This window comes from Pseudophryne corroboree, chromosome 1 (genome assembly GCF_028390025.1).
Source record: "Pseudophryne corroboree isolate aPseCor3 chromosome 1, aPseCor3.hap2, whole genome shotgun sequence".
NCBI classification, from domain to species: domain Eukaryota; kingdom Metazoa; phylum Chordata; class Amphibia; order Anura; family Myobatrachidae; genus Pseudophryne; species Pseudophryne corroboree.
In genome coordinates this window covers 117,345,418-117,367,068 of record NC_086444.1, presented here as the reverse complement: position 1 = coordinate 117,367,068, position 21,651 = coordinate 117,345,418, and the positions used below count along the sequence as shown (strand labels likewise).

Below are 21,651 nucleotides of genomic sequence, written 5' to 3'. Positions count from 1 at the left end.
AATGGTTTCTTAGCCCAGGGTGTGGGGAAGGGTCTTCCCATGAGTATTTCAAAAGGTGAATAACCTAGGGTTTTCTGGGGAGTCATTCTGATTTCTGCTAGTATGATAGGGAGGGCTTGCTTGAGGTATACATGGTTTCCCCTCTTTGCAGATTAATCCTGTTTTAGGATTCTTCTGCATTATTGGAAACAACCAATCAGCTAAATCTTTGGGGGAGGCAGAAACTTGGAGTTCAGTAAATAGATACTGATCATCTATCATGGGTGGGGTTATGACGGCCATGGCTTGGTATGTGGAGTCATTTGGTCTAGCACAAGAGCCGTCAACAGAAACATGGTCAGAGCCAGGAACAGGTATGGGGGACATGTCCAGTCTGGGAGATGTCTCAGTCTCTATGGTCAGACAGCAGTCATGGTCGTCGGGCAAGTCATCTTGGGGACCTTTGAGACCAAGGAGAGCATTTAAGATAGGGGCAGGGCCTGAAGTTGTATTAGCATACTTGATGGTGAGGGAGGGATTTCCCAGCAATTGTACTTCATAGCCACTAAGGCGTTGGGCAGACATGTGTTGTGTATGTAATCCTTTAAGAATGGCCAAAACATCATGGGTTGTGTGAAGTACAGTGGTGTGTCCTAGGGTGAGTGTAGTTGCCATTTCAGCTACCATTGCACAGGCCGCTAGTGCCCGAAGACAGGCAGGCATACCTTGGACCGACACAGGCATTACTTTGGAAAAGAATGCCACGGGGCGCAGCTTGCCTCCATGAAATTGAGTCAGTACCCCCGCCATGGTTTTACAGTTGTCCCTTGCATATAAATGAAACGGCAGTACATAGTTTGGGAGGCCCAGTGCCGGACTTTTTACCAACATACATTTTAGACTTTCATATGCAGTTAACATTTCTTGTGACCATTGAATCTGTTTAGGTTTGTCATTGAGAGTGGCTTGTCTCAAGATATTGTCATAGTAGGAACAATCAGATATCCACTGTCTGCAATAATTAATCATGCCCAGAAAGGATAGCATTTCCTTCTGAGTAGTTGGGGTGACCAGGCCCAATACAGACTGAATGCGTTGTGGACTGATTTTCCTTTCTCCCTCTGTGAGTACAAAACCCAAATAATCGACATGCTTTTTACACCATTGCATTTTTGTTTTAGACACCTTGTGTCCACATTCACAGAGCCAGTTTAACAGTGATATACCATCCTGTCGGCAGGCCTCCTCCGTTTGACTACAGAGAAGCAGATCATCTGCATACTGTAGCAGGACAGAACCATAGGGGGGGTGCCAGGGAGCCAATGTGGCTTGGAGTACAATGCTATACACAACAGGTGAATCAATATACCCTGTGGTAATCTGCACCATGTTAACTGCTTGCCCTCAAAAGAAAAGGCAAAAAGTAATTGTGTCTGAGGGTCCACTGGTATGCTGAAAAAGGCATTTTTTAAATCAATTACTGAGAAAAATGCAGCGTGTACAGGGATGGCTGAGATGAGTGAGTTTACATCAGGTACAATGGGTGCAATAGGAACAATTAGCTGATTAATTGCCCTAAGATCTTGTACAAACCTTATAGTCCCATCTGATTTAGCAACAGGGTTGACAGGTGTACAGTAGGGAGAGACTACAGGTCTGAGTATGCCTTGCTGTAGGAATTGCTCTACCATGGGCTTTAGACCATCCATTTTTTCTTTAGACAATGGATATTGTTTCTGGTAAACGGGGTGTACATCAGGTTTCAGTGTGGCCTTGTAGGGGGTACAAGATATCAGTCCTGTGTCGAAGGGACCTTCTGCCCACACAAGGGGGTCTATTGTATCTAGTTCAGTGGTCTCAGTGAGCACGGGGAAGTGTGGTGAGGTTATGTCCATACCCCTCCCAGTAGGGGTGATGGTTATCTGTAGTTCAGTAAGGAGGTCTCCTCCCAGCAAGTTAACTGGACAGTCAGGTATGACAGTGAATGAGTGAGTCCCTATGTAATGTCCCCGTGGTGTGTCAATAGGGATAGGTACAGTGGAGTAAGCTTTTGTGGGTATCCCATTGATTCTCATTGAAGGAGCGGACTTTCTCAGGGGCCCATGGTACTGGTCCCTGCACAGAACACTGGTGGTGGCCCCGCTGTCAATCAGGAATGGGACACTTGTTCCATTGACACCTAGATTGATCATTGGGGGTTCCTTCCAGTGTTCTGTGAGCTGCATGAAAGTCGGGACACCCTCCTCCGGGCCCCGTCAGCGGGGCTGTCCCTACCAGTCAATCTGGAACCTTGGGGGGTCCCTGGGAACGTTGCTAAGGGGGGTAGATTCAGTTGATGGCTGCCTAGGTTTGTTAAGGGGGTAGGGGCAGTCCCTAGCCCAGTGTCCATCCTTGCCACAGTTAAAGCAGGATGTATGTCGTCTGTTTGGAGGTGCAGGGGGACCCCTATTCTGTGGGATGTCCCGCTGGGGGTGGGAGTTCCTAGGCTGCCTCCGGGGGTTTTGGTAACTGTGGGTTGGTACATTAGGAGTAGTTTTTTTTAATGTCAAAACAGCCTGCTGCTTCCTTCTCATATAAGTGTTTAGCAAATTCCTCAATGTTGTCTGAGGTCCAACTGGAAACACTTTGTTTTACTGTCAAGGTCACAGAAGGCAGCTGGTTGTTTATAAATGTGGAAATAAGTAAGCTGTCAGTATTTACTAGGGTGAGACCTGCTTCCTCTGACCAGCATTTTTTTCTTTTTTTTTTTAAATCTCTTCCAGAATTCAGTAACATTCTCACTAGGTTTCTGTTTGCAAGCTACTGCTACTGGGAGGGACGAGCGGGTTTTAAACACTGCGTCCAGATGTTCACTCAGTTCATCCCACTAAATTGTCTAGCCAGGGGTTAACAAGGTAGTAATTTGTAGGGGAGACACGAGCAACATATTCCTTGCAGGTCTCTCCCGGGAGGGGAGGGGGGTATTCAGTCTCTTTACTCTGATCTGATCCCATATTACCAATAAGTAACTAACGTGTCTAAACTGAATTAATAACAATCTTTATCATAAAAAAAACATAGATTGTTCCAAACACAGTGTCATATAGTGCGTGTACACTTACCACCCACGCAATATATTTCTAAAAGAATTCACAAATAACAGGGAAGGGGAACAATAGTCTATGTATGCATTCAGCTGATCTGATCATAGATCATTGGTAACATGTGGGAGTGCATATTCCCTACACAAACTACCGGGAACAGAAAACAACAACAGTACAACTTGTGATACCAAATGTACGTACACTTACCACCCGTACAATTAATATCTCTGCAATCGTGGACAATGTTATTTGTTACAAATCAACTTTCAAATGTACTTAAAATCACTGTAAACAACAATGTCCTCTGACACTCAGCGTCCGTGCACTTACCACCCGTTCACTGAGTGTCCTTAATAGAAAAATTACAATATGAGTACTTATAAGACAGACATACAAATATTTAGGTGATCAAATCGAGGAGGCGTTGTTATTTGGACCCCTGGTCCATCTATGGTATCCCGGATACCTGTGCCTTTAAAGATTATATGGACCCCTGGTCCTTCTATGGTATCCCTGATACCTGTTTTATGACGCCTTAAATACGTGGACCCCTGGTCCTTCTATGGTATCCCTGATACCTGTTTATGACGCCTTAAAAAAAATCCTTTACATAAAACTACGTAACATTAAGTCCCGGACTTAAATATTACCTTGTCACGTGTTCCCGGAACACGGAGTGAGTTCAGATCCAGTAGATGGTCGCAATCCCTTAGCGGACAAGACAGACAACAAAATTCTCTATCCTACCGATCAGGGGACGATCAGCTGGATTCCGGACTGAGCCCCCAGACTGTAAGGATTATATCTCTGAACCACCTCGATTTGATGACCCCTTAGGTACCCGTGAGAGTAACTCTTAACACAAAGAGTAAGCACGCAGCTGTAGTTAAGAATCACTCTGTTTATTGTAAAAATTACAGCGTACTATATAGATAAGAAACATGGGTGTATACAATATGTGCAAGCATATGATTGGATAAATAGAAGTAGCATACGACATTACATGCAGGATATAATACAGCATGAGGACATCATGAGCTCTATGTCCATATAGGGGCTTCCGTACACGGACAGGAGTACGTGTCGAAGCTAAGGCATAGTATCAGTGTGGGATAACTTTGCAAGGTCATAACCACAATAGAAAACATCGAGACATTCTTGTCTTTGTAGCAATACAGCAAGAGAAGAACATAGACCCTTTAACCCTTCAGCGCTTTCCCCCGATCATCTCTGGTAAAAGTCAGATCTTTTTGTGTGCTGCTGGTGCTGTCTCTTCCTTTGCTGTTTCCATCCTTTTCTTCATTTCAACCCTCCCTCCACTGGACCCCTGTGCCCGTTAAGGTGCGCTTCTATCTTTCACTCAGCGCTCTCTTCTCATCTCTTCTCCTGTGCGCTGGCTGCATGCTTCCTTGCTTTTTCCGGCCTTGTACTGTGCTTCGCATATACAACCAATACAGGGCGCTGCAGGACCCACACGGTTTCACTTGCTTTGTAAAGTAGGCCCCCAGATTGTGTCAGATATGAGGGGGAGAGACAAAAAAAACTTTGCTCCCTCATTTCATGCAGTAGCTTGTCTACTTTGTAAAATGGTAGGCCTCGCTGGGCTGCCGTAGTCTTCCTACACATAGTAAGCGTTTAAATTGAGGCGGCGAAAACTAGAAGAAAGAGAGCATTTTTGGTTTGCGTGCAGATTTTGGGCAGGTGGATTGGTGGCAAAACACAAAGTATTTGTCTATGGTGCTTATAAGACGGGGGACAAAAGAAAAAAAATCACATTTGCTTTTGGTTCACTTGCTTGAGAAATACGCTTTTTGGGCCATTTGGGTGAAACAACTTTTGACGTGTTCAAATCAGTAAAAAGACTAATGGCTTTTTTGAGACTACAAAGTCTTTTGAAAGAAAAAACAAACAAACAAAAACCAAGGTATAATTTGTGTGAGTGCCGCAGGGGGGATAAGAAAGAAAGAAAAAATAAATAAAAAGAAATCCGTGACGACGACGTTCGGACGAGCGCTAACGTCGGAAAATGGTCTCGGTGCGAGGATGAGAAAACCCTCAGCAGCGAGGGGGTTAAATCTCAAGCTGCCTTTTATATTTTATTTTCCAATTTAAGAACCCATTGAGACATAGGACGGTGCACTGCCTGTTGCTTTTCATATGGAGATGAGGGTTGCAGCTACTGTAACTGTGCCCGACTGCTTTTATGACATGACGGTATGCAAATTCATCTGCTGCAGTGTGCCCTGGGAAGGATTTGCACTAGTTGTGCGCATAGTTTGGGGGTGCTTCAGGAACAGTCACCCTTCCGCCTTCCCATGTCAACGTGAAGAGATGCAGCCTCCCTGCAGTTTTCTTTTCCCGTCCCCTGCCGAGAGTTCACTTGTCATGGCTCCGGTCAACCTCCTTCACTTGACGGGGGTGTGCCCAAGCAGGGGCCCTCCTGAGCCCTAGTCCAACTCATACTTACCTGGCAGGGGAGATACCATGATCACGAAGGTGGTTCTCCGAGGGCGAGGCTCATCCATTGCACTCCGGGTGTGCTGACCCCTGCGATTTCCTCAAATGCGGGAAACTCGACTGCATAATTTGTGGTAGTGGGGGACTGCGTTCGCGCTTTCCCCTGATCATCTCTGGTAAAAGTCAGATCTTTTTGTGTGCTGCTGGTGCTGTCTCTTCCTTTGCTGTTTCTATCCTTTTCTTCATTTCAACCCTCCCTCCACTGGACCCCTGTGCCCGTTAAGGTGCGCTTCTATCTTTCACTCAGCGCTCTCTTCTCATCTCTTCTCCTGTGCGCTGGCTGCATGCTTCCTTGCTTTTTCCGGCCTTGTACTGTGCTTCGCATATACAACCAATACAGGGCACTGCAGGACCCACACGGTTTCACTTGCTTTGTAAAGTAGGCCCCCAGATTGTGTCAGATATGAGGGGGAGAGAGAAAAAAAACTTTGCTCCCTCATTTCATGCAGTAGCTTGTCTACTTTGTAAAATGGTAGGCCTCGCTGGGCTGCCGTAGTCTTCCTACACATAGTAAGCGTTTAAATTGAGGCGGCGAAAACTAGAAGAAAGAGAGCATTTTTGGTTTGCGTGCAGATTTTGGGCAGGTGGATTGGTGGCAAAACACAAAGTATTTGTCTATGGTGCTTATAAGAAGGGGGACAAAAGAAAAAAAATCACATTTGCTTTTGGTTCACTTGCTTGAGAAATACGCTTTTTGGGCCATTTGGGTGAAACAACTTTTGACGTGTTCAAATCAGTAAAAAGACTAATGGCTTTTTTGAGACTACAAAGTCTTTTGAAAGAAAAAACAAACAAACAAAAACCAAGGTATAATTTGTGTGAGTGCCGCAGGGGGGATAAGAAAGAAAGAAAAAATAAATAAAAAGAAATCCGTGACGACGACGTTCGGACGAGCGCTAACGTGGGAAAATGGTCTCGGTGCGAGGATGAGAAAACCCTCAGCAGCGAGGGGGTTAAATCTCAAGCTGCCTTTTATATTTTATTTTCCAATTTAAGAACCCATTGAGACATAGGACGGTGCACTGCCTGTTGCTTTTCATATGGAGATGAGGGTTGCAGCTACTGTAACTGTGCCCGACTGCTTTTATGACATGACGGTATGCAAATTCATCTGCTGCAGTGTGCCCTGGGAAGGATTTGCACTAGTTGTGCGCATAGTTTGGGGGTGCTTCAGGAACAGTCACCCTTCCGCCTTCCCATGTCAACGTGAAGAGATGCAGCCTCCCTGCAGTTTTCTTTTCCCGTCCCCTGCCGAGAGTTCACTTGTCATGGCTCCGGTCAACCTCCTTCACTTGACGGGGGTGTGCCCAAGCAGGGGCCCTCCTGAGCCCTAGTCCAACTCATACTTACCTGGCAGGGGAGATACCATGATCACGAAGGTGGTTCTCCCAGAGCGAGGCTCATCCATTGCACTCCGGGTGTGCTGACCCCTGCGATTTCCTCAAATGCGGGAAACTCGACTGCATAATTTGTGGTAGTGGGGGACTGCGTTCGCGCTTTCCCCTGATCATCTCTGGTAAAAGTCAGATCTTTTTGTGTGCTGCTGGTGCTGTCTCTTCCTTTGCTGTTTCCATCCTTTTCTTCATTTCAACCCTCCCTCCACTGGACCCCTGTGCCCGTTAAGGTGCGCTTCTATCTTTCACTCAGCGCTCTCTTCTCATCTCTTCTTCTGTGCGCTGGCTGCATGCTTCCTTGCTTTTTCCGGCCTTGTACTGTGCTTCGCATATACAACCAATACAGGGCGCTACAGACCCCACACGGTTTCACTTGCTTTGTAAAGTAGGCCCCCAGATTGTGTCAGATATGAGGGGGAGAGACAAAAAAAACTTTGCTCCCTCATTTCATGCAGTAGCTTGTCTACTTTGTAAAATGGTAGGCCTCGCTGGGCTGCCGTAGTCTTCCTACACATAGTAAGCGTTTAAATTGAGGCGGCGAAAACTAGAAGAAAGAGAGCATTTTTGGTTTGCGTGCAGATTTTGGGCAGGTGGATTGGTGGCAAAACACAAAGTATTTGTCTATGGTGCTTATAAGACGGGGACAAAAGAAAAAAATCACATTTGCTTTTGGTTCACTTGCTTGAGAAATACGCTTTTTGGGCCATTTGGGTGAAACAACTTTTGACGTGTTCAAATCAGTAAAAAGACTAATGGCTTTTTTGAGACTACAAAGTCTTTTGAAAGAAAAAAAAAAACAAACAAAAACCAAGGTATAATTTGTGTGAGTGCCGCAGGGGGGATAAGAAAGAAAGAAAAAATAAATAAAAAGAAATCCGTGACGACGACGTTCGGACGAGCGCTGACGTCGGAAAATGGTCTCGGTGCGAGGATGAGAAAACCCTCAGCAGCGAGGGGGTTAAATCTCAAGCTGCCTTTTATATTTTATTTTCCAATTTAAGAACCCATTGAGACATAGGACGGTGCACTGCCTGTTGCTTTTCATATGGAGATGAGGGTTGCAGCTACTGTAACTGTGCCCGACTGCTTTTATGACATGACGGTATGCAAATTCATCTGCTGCAGTGTGCCCTGGGAAGGATTTGCACTAGTTGTGCGCATAGTTTGGGGGTGCTTCAGGAACAGTCACCCTTCCGCCTTCCCATGTCAACGTGAAGAGATGCAGCCTCCCTGCAGTTTTCTTTTCCCGTCCCCTGCCGAGAGTTCACTTGTCATGGCTCCGGTCAACCTCCTTCACTTGACGGGGGTGTGCCCAAGCAGGGGCCCTCCTGAGCCCTAGTCCAACTCATACTTACCTGGCAGGGGAGATTCCATGATCACGAAAGTGGTTCTCCCAGGGCGAGGCTCATCCATTGCACTCCGGGTGTGCTGACCCCTGCGTTTTCCCCAAATGCGGGAAACTCGACTGCATAATTTGTGGTAGTGGGGGACTGCGTTCGCGCTTTCCCCTGATCATCTCTGGTAAAAGTCAGATCTTTTTGTGTGCTGCTGGTGCTGTCTCTTCCTTTGCTGTTTCCATCCTTTTCTTCATTTCAACTCTCCCTCCACTGGACCCCTGTGCCCGTTAAGGTGCGCTTCTATCTTTCACTCAGCGCTCTCTTCTCATCTCTTCTCCTGTGTGCTGGCTGCATGCTTCCTTGCTTTTTCCGGCCTTGTACTGTGCTTCGCATATACAATAGAGATGAGCGCCGGAAATTTTTCGGGTTTTGTGTTTTGGTTTTGGGTTCGGTTCCGCGGCCGTGTTTTGGGTTCGACCGCGTTTTGGCAAAACCTCACCGAATTTTTTTTGTCGGATTCGGGTGTGTTTTGGATTCGGGTGTTTTTTTCCAAAAAACCTAAAAAACAGCTTAAATCATAGAATTTGGCGGTCATTTTGATCCCAAAGTATTATTAACCTCAAAAACCATAATTTCCACTCATTTTCAGTCTATTCTGAATACCTCACACCTCACAATATTATTTTTAGTCCTAAAATTTGCACCGAGGTCGCTGTGTGAGTAAGATAAGCGACCCTAGTGGCCGACACAAACACCGGGCCCATCTAGGAGTGGCACTGCAGTGTCACGCAGGATGTCCCTTCCAAAAAACCCTCCCCAAACAGCACATGACGCAAAGAAAAAAAGAGGCGCAATGAGGTAGCTGTGTGAGTAAGATTAGCGACCCTAGTGGCCGACACAAACACCGGGCCCATCTAGGAGTGGCACTGCAGTGTCACGCAGGATGTCCCTTCCAAAAAAACCTCCCCAAACAGCACATGACGCAAAGAAAAAAAGAGGCGCAATGAGGTAGCTGTGTGAGTAAGATAAGCGACCCTAGTGGCCGACACAAACACCGGGCCCATCTAGGAGTGTCACTGCAGTGTCACACAGGATGTCCCTTCCAAAAAACCCTCCCCAAACAGCACATGACGCAAAGAAAAAAAGAGGCGCAATGAGGTAGCTGTGTGAGTAAGATAAGCGACCCTAGTGGCCGACACAAACACCGGGCCCATCTAGGAGTGGCACTGCAGTGTCACGCAGGATGTCCCTTCCAAAAAACCCTCCCCAAACAGCACATGACGCAAAGAAAAAGAAAAGAAAAAAGAGGTGCAAGATGGAATTGTCCTTGGGCCCTCCCACCCACCCTTATGTTGTATAAACAAAACAGGACATGCACACTTTAACCAACCCATCATTTCAGTGACAGGGTCTGCCACACGACTGTGACTGATATGACGGGTTGGTTTGGACCCCCCCCAAAAAAGAAGCAATTAATCTCTCCTTGCACAAACTGGCTCTACAGAGGCAAGATGTCCACCTCATCATCACCCTCCGATATATCACCGTGTACATCCCCCTCCTCACAGATTATCAATTCGTCCCCACTGGAATCCACCATCTCAGCTCCCTGTGTACTTTGTGGAGGCAATTGCTGCTGGTCAATGTCTCCGCGGAGGAATTGATTATAATTCATTTTAATGAACATCATCTTCTCCACATTTTCTGGATGTAACCTCGTACGCCGATTGCTGACAAGGTGAGCGGCGGCACTAAACACTCTTTCGGAGTACACACTTGTGGGAGGGCAACTTAGGTAGAATAAAGCCAGTTTGTGCAAGGGCCTCCAAATTGCCTCTTTTTCCTGCCAGTATAAGTACGGACTGTGTGACGTGCCTACTTGGATGCGGTCACTCATATAATCCTCCACCATTCTATCAATGTTGAGAGAATCATATGCAGTGACAGTAGACGACATGTCCGTAATCGTTGTCAGGTCCTTCAGTCCGGACCAGATGTCAGCATCAGCAGTCGCTCCAGACTGCCCTGCATCACCGCCAGCGGGTGGGCTCGGAATTCTGAGCCTTTTCCTCGCACCCCCAGTTGCGGGAGAATGTGAAGGAGGAGATGTTGACAGGTCGCGTTCCGCTTGACTTGACAATTTTGTCACCAGCAGGTCTTTCAACCCCAGCAGACTTGTGTCTGCCGGAAAGAGAGATCCAAGGTAGGCTTTAAATCTAGGATCGAGCACGGTGGCCAAAATGTAGTGCTCTGATTTCAACAGATTGACCACCCGTGAATCCTTGTTAAGCGAATTAAGGGCTCCATCCACAAGTCCCACATGCCTAGCGGAATCGCTCCGTGTTAGCTCCTCCTTCAATGTCTCCAGCTTCTTCTGCAAAAGCCTGATGAGGGGAATGACCTGACTCAGGCTGGCAGTGTCTGAACTGACTTCACGTGTGGCAAGTTCAAAGGGCATCAGAACCTTGCACAACGTTGAAATCATTCTCCACTGCGCTTGAGACAGGTGCATTCCACCTACTATATCGTGCTCAATTGTATAGGCTTGAATGGCCTTTTGCTGCTCCTCCAACCTCTGAAGCATATAGAGGGTTGAATTCCACCTCGTTACCACTTCTTGCTTCAGATGATGGCAGGGCAGGTTCAGTAGTTTTTGGTGGTGCTCCAGTCTTCTGTACGTGGTGCCTGTACGCCGAAAGTGTCCCGCAATTCTTCTGGCCACCGACAGCATCTCTTGCACGCCCCTGTCGTTTTTTTAAAAATTCTGCACCACCAAATTCAAGGTATGTGCAAAACATGGGACGTGCTGGAATTTGCCCATATTTAATGCACACACAATATTGCTGGCGTTGTCCGATGCCACAAATCCACAGGAGAGTCCAATTGGGGTAAGCCATTCCGCGATGATCTTCCTCAGTTGCCGTAAGAGGTTTTCAGCTGTGTGCGTATTCTGGAAAGCGGTGATACAAAGCGTAGCCTGCCTAGGAAAGAGTTGGCGTTTGCGAGATGCTGCTACTGGTGCCGCCGCTGCTGTTCTTGCGGCGGGAGTCCATACATCTACCCAGTGGGCTGTCACAGTCATATAGTCCTGACCCTGCCCTGCTCCACTTGTCCTCATGTCCGTGGTTAAGTGGACATTGGGTACAACTGCATTTTTTAGGACACTGGTGAGTCTTTTTCTGACGTCCGTGTACATTCTCGGTATCGCCTGCCTAGAGAAGTGGAACCTAGATGGTATTTGGTAACGGGGGCACACTGCCTCAATAAATTGTCTAGTTCCCTGTGAACTAACGGCGGATACCGGACGCACGTCTAACACCAACATAGTTGTCAAGGCCTCAGTTATCCGCTTTGCAGCAGGATGACTGCTGTGATATTTCATCTTCCTCGCAAAGGACTGTTGAACAGTCAATTGCTTACTGGAAGTAGTACAAGTGGGCTTACGACTTCCCCTCTGGGATGACCATCGACTCCCAGCAGCAACAACAGCAGCGCCAGCAGCAGTAGGCGTTACACGCAAGGATGCATCGGAGGAATCCCAGGCAGGAGAGGACTCGTCATAATTGCCAGTGACATTGCCTGCAGGACTATTGGCATTCCTGGGGAAGGAGGAAATTGACACTGAGGGAGTTGGTGGGGTGGTTTGCGTGAGCTTGGTTACAAGAGGAAGGGATTTACTGGTCAGTGGACTGCTTCCGCTGTCACCCAAAGTTTTTGAACTTGTCACTGACTTATTATGAATGCGCTGCAGGTGACGTATAAGGGAGGATGTTCCGAGGTGGTTAACGTCCTTACCCCTACTTATTACAGCTTGACAAAGGGAACACACGGCTTGACACCTGTTGTCCGCATTTCTGGTGAAATACTTCCACACCGAAGAGCTGATTTTTTTGGTATTTTCACCAGGCATGTCAACGGCCATATTCCTACCACGGACAACAGGTGTCTCCCCGGGTGCCTGACTTAAACAAACCACCTCACCATCAGAATCCTCCTGGTCAATTTCCTCCCCAGCGCCAGCAACACCCATATCCTCCTCATCCTGGTGTACTTCAACACTGACATCTTCAATCTGACTATCAGGAACTGGACTGCGGGTGCTCCTTCCATCACTTGCAGGGGGCGTGCAAATGGTGGAAGGCGCATGCTCTTCACGTCCAGTGTTGGGAAGGTCAGGCATCGCAACCGACACAATTGGAGTCGGACTCTCCTTGTGGATTTGGGATTTCGAAGAACGCACAGTTCTTTGCGGTGCTACTGCTTTTGCCAGCTTTAGTCTTTTCATTTTTCTAGCGAGAGGCTGAGTGCTTCCATCCTCATGTGAAGCTGAACCACTAGCCATGAACATAGGCCAGGGCCTCAGCCGTTCCTTGCCACTCCGTGTGGTAAATGGCATATTGGCAAGTTTACGCTTCTCCTCCGACAATTTTATTTTAGGTTTTGGAGTCCTTTTTTTACTGATATTTGGTGTTTTGGATTTGACATGCTCTGTACTATGACATTGGGCATCGGCCTTGGCAGACGACGTTGCTGGCATTTCATCGTCTCGGCCATGACTAGTGGCAGCAGCTTCAGCACGAGGTGGAAGTGGATCTTGATCTTTCCCTAATTTTGGAACCTCAACATTTTTGTTCTCCATATTTTAATAGGCACAACTAAAAGGCACCTCAGGTAAACAATGGAGATGGATGGATTGGATACTAGTATACAATTATGGACGGGCTGCCGAGTGCCGACACAGAGGTAGCCACAGCCGTGAACTACCGCACTGTACTGTGTCTGCTGCTAATATATAGACTGGTTGATAAAGAGATAGTATACTCGTAACTAGTATGTATGTATAAAGAAAGAAAAAAAAACCACGGTTAGGTGGTATATACAATTATGGACGGGCTGCCGAGTGCCGACACAGAGGTAGCCACAGCCGTGAACTACCGCACTGTACTGTGTCTGCTGCTAATATATAGACTGGTTGATAAAGAGATAGTATACTCGTAACTAGTATGTATGTATAAAGAAAGAAAAAAAAACCACGGTTAGGTGGTATATACAATTATGGACGGGCTGCCGAGTGCCGACACAGAGGTAGCCACAGCCGTGAACTACCGCACTGTACTGTGTCTGCTGCTAATATATAGACTGGTTGATAAAGAGATAGTATACTCGTAACTAGTATGTATGTATAAAGAAAGAAAAAAAAACCACGGTTAGGTGGTATATACAATTATGGACGGGCTGCCGAGTGCCGACACAGAGGTAGCCACAGCCGTGAACTACCGCACTGTACTGTGTCTGCTGCTAATATAGACTGGTTGATAAAGAGATAGTATACTCGTAACTAGTATGTATGTATAAAGAAAGAAAAAAAACCCACGGTTAGGTGGTATATACAATTATGGACGGGCTGCCGAGTGCCGACACAGAGGTAGCCACAGCCGTGAACTACCGCACTGTACTGTGTCTGCTGCTAATATATAGACTGGTTGATAAAGAGATAGTATACTCGTAACTAGTATGTATGTATAAAGAAAGAAAAAAAAACCACGGTTAGGTGGTATATACAATTATGGACGGGCTGCCGAGTGCCGACACAGAGGTAGCCACAGCCGTGAACTACCGCACTGTACTGTGTCTGCTGCTAATATAGACTGGTTGATAAAGAGATAGTATACTCGTAACTAGTATGACTATAAAGAAAGAAAAAAAAACCACGGTTAGGTGGTATATACAATTATGGACGGGCTGCCGAGTGCCGACACAGAGGTAGCCACAGCCGTGAACTACCGCACTGTACTGTGTCTGCTGCTAATATATAGACTGGTTGATAAAGAGATAGTATACTCGTAACTAGTATGTATGTATAAAGAAAGAAAAAAAAACCACGGTTAGGTGGTATATACAATTATGGACGGGCTGCCGAGTGCCGACACAGAGGTAGCCACAGCCGTGAACTACCGCACTGTACTGTGTCTGCTGCTAATATAGACTGGTTGATAAAGAGATAGTATACTCGTAACTAGTATGTATGTATAAAGAAAGAAAAAAAAACCACGGTTAGGTGGTATATACAATTATGGACGGGCTGCCGAGTGCCGACACAGAGGTAGCCACAGCCGTGAACTACCGCACTGTACTGTGTCTGCTGCTAATATATAGACTGGTTGATAAAGAGATAGTATACTCGTAACTAGTATGTATGTATAAAGAAAGAAAAAAAAACCACGGTTAGGTGGTATATACAATTATGGACGGGCTGCCGAGTGCCGACACAGAGGTAGCCACAGCCGTGAACTACCGCACTGTACTGTGTCTGCTGCTAATATATAGACTGGTTGATAAAGAGATAGTATACTCGTAACTAGTATGTATGTATAAAGAAAGAAAAAAAAACCACGGTTAGGTGGTATATACAATTATGGACGGGCTGCCGAGTGCCGACACAGAGGTAGCCACAGCCGTGAACTACCGCACTGTACTGTGTCTGCTGCTAATATAGACTGGTTGATAAAGAGATAGTATACTCGTAACTAGTATGTATGTATAAAGAAAGAAAAAAAAACCACGGTTAGGTGGTATATACAATTATGGACGGGCTGCCGAGTGCCGACACAGAGGTAGCCACAGCCGTGAACTACCGCACTGTACTGTGTCTGCTGCTAATATAGACTGGTTGATAAAGAGATAGTATACTCGTAACTAGTATGACTATAAAGAAAGAAAAAAAAACACGGTTAGGTGGTATATACAATTATGGACGGGCTGCCGAGTGCCGACACAGAGGTAGCCACAGCCGTGAACTACCGCACTGTACTGTGTCTGCTGCTAATATAGACTGGTTGATAAAGAGATAGTATACTACTAATATTATATATACTGGTGGTCAGGTCACTGGTCACTAGTCACACTGGCAGTGGCACTCCTGCAGCAAAAGTGTGCACTGTTTAATTTTAATATAATTTTATGTACTCCTGGCTCCTGCTATAACCTATAACTGGCACTGCAGTGCTCCCCAGTCTCCCCCACAATTATAAGCTGTGTGAGCTGAGCACAGTCAGATATATATATACATTGATGCAGCACACTGGGCTGAGCAGTGCACACAGATATGGTATGTGACTGAGTCACTGTGTGTATCGTTTTTTTCAGGCAGAGAACGGATATATTAAATAAAACAAACAACTGCACTGTCTGGTGGTCACTGTGGTCGTCAGTCACTAAACTCTGCACTCTCTTCTACAGTATCACAGCCTCAGGTCAATCTCTCTCTCTCTCTCTCAACCCTAATCTAAATGGAGAGGACGCCAGCCACGTCCTCTCCCTATCAATCTCAATGCACGTGTGAAAATGGCGGCGACGCGCGGCTCCTTATATAGAATCCGAGTCTCGCGATAGAATCCGAGCCTCGCGAGAGTCCGACAGCGTCATGATGACGTTCGGGCGCGCTCGGGTTAACCGAGCAAGGCGGGAAGATCCGAGTCGCTCGGACCCGTGAAAAAAAACATGAAGTTCGGGCGGGTTCGGATTCAGAGAAACCGAACCCGCTCATCTCTAATATACAACCAATACAGGGCGCTGCAGGACCCACACGGTTTCACTTGCTTTGTAAAGTAGGCCCCCAGATTGTGTCAGATATGAGGGGGAGAGAGAAAAAAAACTTTGCTCCCTCATTTCATGCAGTAGCTTGTCTACTTTGTAAAATGGTAGGCCTCGCTGGGCTGCCGTAGTCTTCCTACACATAGTAAGCGTTTAAATTGAGGCGGCGAAAACTAGAAGAAAGAGAGCATTTTTGGTTTGCGTGCAGATTTTGGGCAGGTGGATTGGTGGCAAAACACAAAGTATTTGTCTATGGTGCTTATAAGACGGGGGACAAAAGAAAAAAAATCACATTTGCTTTTGGTTCACTTGCTTGAGAAATACGCTTTTTGGGCCATTTGGGTGAAACAACTTTTGACGTGTTCAAATCAGTAAAAAGACTAATGGCTTTTTTGAGACTACAAAGTCTTTTGAAAGAAAAAACAAACAAACAAAAACCAAGGTATAATTTGTGTGAGTGCCGCAGGGGGGATAAGAAAGAAAGAAAAAATAAATAAAAAGAAATCCGTGACGACGACGTTCGGACGAGCGCTAACGTGGGAAAATGGTCTCGGTGCGAGGATGAGAAAACCCTCAGCAGCGAGGGGGTTAAATCTCAAGCTGCCTTTTATATTTTATTTTCCAATTTAAGAACCCATTGAGACATAGGACGGTGCACTGCCTGTTGCTTTTCATATGGAGATGAGGGTTGCAGCTACTGTAACTGTGCCCGACTGCTTTTATGACATGACGGTATGCAAATTCATCTGCTGCAGTGTGCCCTGGGAAGGATTTGCACTAGTTGTGCGCATAGTTTGGGGGTGCTTCAGGAACAGTCACCCTTCCGCCTTCCCATGTCAACGTGAAGAGATGCAGCCTCCCTGCAGTTTTCTTTTCCCGTCCCCTGCCGAGAGTTCACTTGTCATGGCTCCGGTCAACCTCCTTCACTTGACGGGGGTGTGCCCAAGCAGGGGCCCTCCTGAGCCCTAGTCCAACTCATACTTACCTGGCAGGGGAGATACCATGATCACGAAGGTGGTTCTCCCAGGGCGAGGCTCATCCATTGCATTCCGGGTGTGCTGACCCCTGCGATTTCCCCAAATGCGGGAAACTTGACTGCATAATTTGTGGTAGTGGGGGACTGCGTTCGCGCTATCCCCTGATCATCTCTGGTAAAAGTCAGATCTTTTTGTGTGCTGCTGGTGCTGTCTCTTCCTTTGCTGTTTCCATCCTTTTCTTCATTTCAACCCTCCCTCCACTGGACCCCTGTGCCCGTTAAGGTGCGCTTCTATCTTTCACTCAGCGCTCTCTTCTCATCTCTTCTCCTGTGCGCTGGCTGCATGCTTCCTTGCTTTTTCCGGCCTTGTACTGTGCTTCGCATATACAACCAATACAGGGCGCTGCAGGACCCACACGGTTTCACTTGCTTTGTAAAGTAGGCCCCCAGATTGTGTCAGATATGAGGGGGAGAGAGAAAAAAAACTTTGCTCCCTCATTTCATGCAGTAGCTTGTCTACTTTGTAAAATGGTAGGCCTCGCTGGGCTGCCGTAGTCTTCCTACACATAGTAAGCGTTTAAATTGAGGCGGCGAAAACTAGAAGAAAGAGAGCATTTTTGGTTTGCGTGCAGATTTTGGGCAGGTGGATTGGTGGCAAAACACAAAGTATTTGTCTATGGTGCTTATAAGACGGGGGACAAAAGAAAAAAATCACATTTGCTTTTGGTTCACTTGCTTGAGAAATACGCTTTTTGGGCCATTTGGGTGAAACAACTTTTGACGTGTTCAAATCAGTAAAAAGACTAATGGCTTTTTTGAGACTACAAAGTCTTTTGAAAGAAAAAAAAAACAAACAAAAACCAAGGTATAATTTGTGTGAGTGCCGCAGGGGGGATAAGAAAGAAAGAAAAAATAAATAAAAAGAAATCCGTGACGACGACGTTCGGACGAGCGCTGACGTCGGAAAATGGTCTCGGTGCGAGGATGAGAAAACCCTCAGCAGCGAGGGGGTTAAATCTCAAGCTGCCTTTTATATTTTATTTTCCAATTTAAGAACCCATTGAGACATAGGACGGTGCACTGCCTGTTGCTTTTCATATGGAGATGAGGGTTGCAGCTACTGTAACTGTGCCCGACTGCTTTTATGACATGACGGTATGCAAATTCATCTGCTGCAGTGTGCCCTGGGAAGGATTTGCACTAGTTGTGCGCATAGTTTGGGGGTGCTTCAGGAACAGTCACCCTTCCGCCTTCCCATGTCAACGTGAAGAGATGCAGCCTCCCTGCAGTTTTCTTTTCCCGTCCCCTGCCGAGAGTTCACTTGTCATGGCTCCGGTCAACCTCCTTCACTTGACGGGGGTGTGCCCAAGCAGGGGCCCTCCTGAGCCCTAGCTAGGGATGGACATCGAAAGCAAACCATCATATGATGGCAATGCTCCACCATTGAAACTTTCGATGCAATGGTTACTAACCATCACATCAAAAGTATTCGATGGTGAAAACTATTTATATGACTAGTTCATGCGCAAAAGCCTGCATTTTCGTTTGCAATGTGGGAATTGGGATCGGGGGCAGGGCCAGACTCTGAGCAACATATTACTTTATCACTGAACATTGTGTGTATAATATACATATATAATATACACACACAATGCCCAATGATGAAGTAACATTGCCCCCACTGTGCCAAATATACAATGCCCCCACTATGCCAGATATACAATGCCCCCACAGTGCCAGAGATACATTGCCCCCACTATGCCAGATATGCAATGCCCCCACAGTGCCAGATATACAATGCCCCCACAGTGCCAGATATACATTGCCCCCACAGTGCCAGATATACAATGCCCCCACTGTGTCAGATATACAATGCCCCCACAGTGCCAGAGATACATTGCCCCCACTGTGCCAGATATACAATGTCCCCACAGTGCCAGATATACATTGCCCCCACAGTGCCAGATATACAATGCCCCCCTGTGGCAGATATACATTGTCCCACTGTGCGCTCATTGCCCCCCACCCCTTACCGCTGGCTCTGTTTCTTCTATGTGAGGGGCGGAGAGCGCAGCATAGCGTCTCTCTTGCCCCTCAATTCTCTTTGATGCCCGGTCTCACTCTCCAACGGCGGCGGGGTCAATCTGAAATGATGCGCCGGTTCGTTAGCCAATCAGAGCTCGCGGACCGGCAGCCAATCAGGAGCTGCAGCTGCCGGTCCATGAGCTCTGATTGGCTAGTAAACCGGTGCCTTATTCAGATTGACCGCGCCGCCGCCGATGGAGAGTGAGACTGGGCATCCAAGAGAATTGAGGGGCAGAGGAGGCGCTGCGCTGCGCTCTCCTCCCCTCAAACAGAACAAAGCCAGCGGAATGCAGTATTGTGGACAACCCGGCGGTACGGCGTACCGGCTGGGAATTTCTTACAATAATGTGGATGGCAACTTGCTCAGTGCACGGTTTGCCTTGCTGTCTCACATGGGACCAATTCCGATGATTATGGTGTGGAGTTTGTATGTTCTTTCCATGTTTTTTGTGTTTTCTCTTGGTTTTTCCCACAGTCCAAAACATACTCAAGCAAGGACTTTGTCCATAGCCCTCCTAAATTATTCCCCCTGATCAGTGGTGGTGTATAGCTGGAGTGATATAAATATCAGTGATGTCACTCTGTCTCCTCTGAATCCTCCTGAGCTCCGTGTGTCTGTGGCTTCTGCTGCTGCAGGGTAAGGTCTGGGATCTGATTGGCTCTCTGAGTCAGTGAGAGCCAATCAGAGCTTGCAGTGGGTCCTGTTGCCTAGCAGCAGCCTAGAGAGGGGAGGGGGTGAGGGGACTGGCTGAGCAGGCTCATGTCTGAAATAGACAGCCTCCAACGGACTTAGGAAGTTTCCCTGATAGACACAGCAGCAAGGGGAGGCATAGCTATTTGGAATTAGAAAAAAACAAGCCACCATCGGAAGACCATCGAATGACTATCATTAGATGGTGAAAAACATCGAGAGGGCATCATTAAATGCTAAAAACACTACCATCGAAACGAAAACATCGATGGTTCGGAAACATCGACCATCGATGTCCATCCCTAGCCCTAGCCCAACTCATACTTACCTGGCAGGGGAGATACCATGATTACGAAGGTGGTTCTCCCAGGGTGAGGCTCATCCATTGCACTCCGGGTGTGCTGACCCCTGCGATTTCCCCAAATGCCGGAAACTCGACTGCATAATTTGTGGTAGTGGGGGACTGCGTTCGCGCTATCCCCTGATCATCTCTGGTAAAAGTCAGATCTTTTTGTGTGCTGCTGGTGCTGTCTCTTCCTTTGCTGTTTCCATCCTTTTCTTCATTTCAACCCTCCCTCCACTGGACCCCTGTGCCCGTTAAGGTGCGCTTCTATCTTTCACTCAGCGCTCTCTTCTCATCTCTTCTCCTGTGCGCTGGCTGCATGCTTCCTTGCTTTTTCCGGCCTTGTACTGTGCTTCGCATATACAACCAATACAGGGCGCTGCAGGACCCACACGGTTTCACTTGCTTTGTAAAGTAGGCCCCCAGATTGTGTCAGATATGAGGGGGAGAGAGAAAAAAAACTTTGCTCCCTCATTTCATGCAGTAGCTTGTCTACTTTGTAAAATGGTAGGCCTCGCTGGGCTGCCGTAGTCTTCCTACACATAGTAAGCGTTTAAATTGAGGCGGCGAAAACTAGAAGAAAGAGAGCATTTTTGGTTTGCGTGCAGATTTTGGGCAGGTGGATTGGTGGCAAAACACAAAGTATTTGTCTATGGTGCTTATAAGACGGGGGACAAAAGAAAAAAAATCACATTTGCTTTTGGTTCACTTGCTTGAGAAATACGCTTTTTGGGCCATTTGGGTGAAACAACTTTTGACGTGTTCAAATCAGTAAAAAGACTAATGGCTTTTTTGAGACTACAAAGTCTTTTGAAAGAAAAAACAAACAAACAAAAACCAAGGTATAATTTGTGTGAGTGCCGCAGGGGGGATAAGAAAGAAAGAAAAAATAAATAAAAAGAAATCCGTGACGACGACGTTCGGACGAGCGCTAACGTGGGAAAATGGTCTCGGTGCGAGGATGAGAAAACCCTCAGCAGCGAGGGGGTTAAATCTCAAGCTGCCTTTTATATTTTATTTTCCAATTTAAGAACCCATTGAGACATAGGACGGTGCACTGCCTGTTGCTTTTCATATGGAGATGAGGGTTGCAGCTACTGTAACTGTGCCCGACTGCTTTTATGACATGACGGTATGCAAATTCATCTGCTGCAGTGTGCCCTGGGAAGGATTTGCACTAGTTGTGCGCATAGTTTGGGGGTGCTTCAGGAACAGTCACCCTTCCGCCTTCCCATGTCAACGTGAAGAGATGCAGCCTCCCTGCAGTTTTCTTTTCCCGTCCCCTGCCGAGAGTTCACTTGTCATGGCTCCGGTCAACCTCCTTAACTTGACGGGGGTGTGCCCAAGCAGGGGCCCTCCTGAGCCCTAGTCTAACTCATACTTACCTGGCAGGGGAGATACCATGATTACGAAGGTGGTTCTCCCAGGGTGAGGCTCATCCATTGCACTCCGGGTGTGCTGACCCCTGCGATTTCCCCAAATGCGGGAAACTCGACTGCATAATTTGTGGTAGTGGGGGACTGCGTTCGCGCTATCCCCTGATCATCTCTGGTAAAAGTCAGATCTTTTTGTGTGCTGCTGGTGCTGTCTCTTCCTTTGCTGTTTCCATCCTTTTCTTCATTTCAACCCTCCCTCCACTGGACCCCTGTGCCC

General features: G+C 47.0%; 6 non-coding genes across 6 annotated transcripts; all 6 read left to right on the top strand.

Annotated features, from left to right (window-relative positions):
* Window positions 1-5,521: 5,521 nt before the first annotated feature.
* On the top strand, window positions 5,522-5,685 carry LOC134958619 (U1 spliceosomal RNA). The gene has a single exon (XR_010187079.1). It is a non-coding gene; the product is annotated as a U1 spliceosomal RNA (small nuclear RNA).
* A 1,236-nt stretch (window positions 5,686-6,921) lies between these two features.
* Window positions 6,922-7,085, top strand: LOC134958770 (U1 spliceosomal RNA). Its single transcript, XR_010187111.1, has one exon. It is a non-coding gene; the product is annotated as a U1 spliceosomal RNA (small nuclear RNA).
* Window positions 7,086-8,320: 1,235 nt separating this feature from the next.
* On the top strand, window positions 8,321-8,484 carry LOC134959017 (U1 spliceosomal RNA). The gene has a single exon (XR_010187157.1). It is a non-coding gene; the product is annotated as a U1 spliceosomal RNA (small nuclear RNA).
* Window positions 8,485-16,880: 8,396 nt separating this feature from the next.
* On the top strand, window positions 16,881-17,044 carry LOC134958608 (U1 spliceosomal RNA). The gene has a single exon (XR_010187077.1). It is a non-coding gene; the product is annotated as a U1 spliceosomal RNA (small nuclear RNA).
* A 2,931-nt stretch (window positions 17,045-19,975) lies between these two features.
* On the top strand, window positions 19,976-20,139 carry LOC134959072 (U1 spliceosomal RNA). Its single transcript, XR_010187166.1, has one exon. It is a non-coding gene; the product is annotated as a U1 spliceosomal RNA (small nuclear RNA).
* A 1,236-nt stretch (window positions 20,140-21,375) lies between these two features.
* On the top strand, window positions 21,376-21,539 carry LOC134958204 (U1 spliceosomal RNA). Its single transcript, XR_010186910.1, has one exon. It is a non-coding gene; the product is annotated as a U1 spliceosomal RNA (small nuclear RNA).
* Window positions 21,540-21,651: the final 112 nt, after the last annotated feature.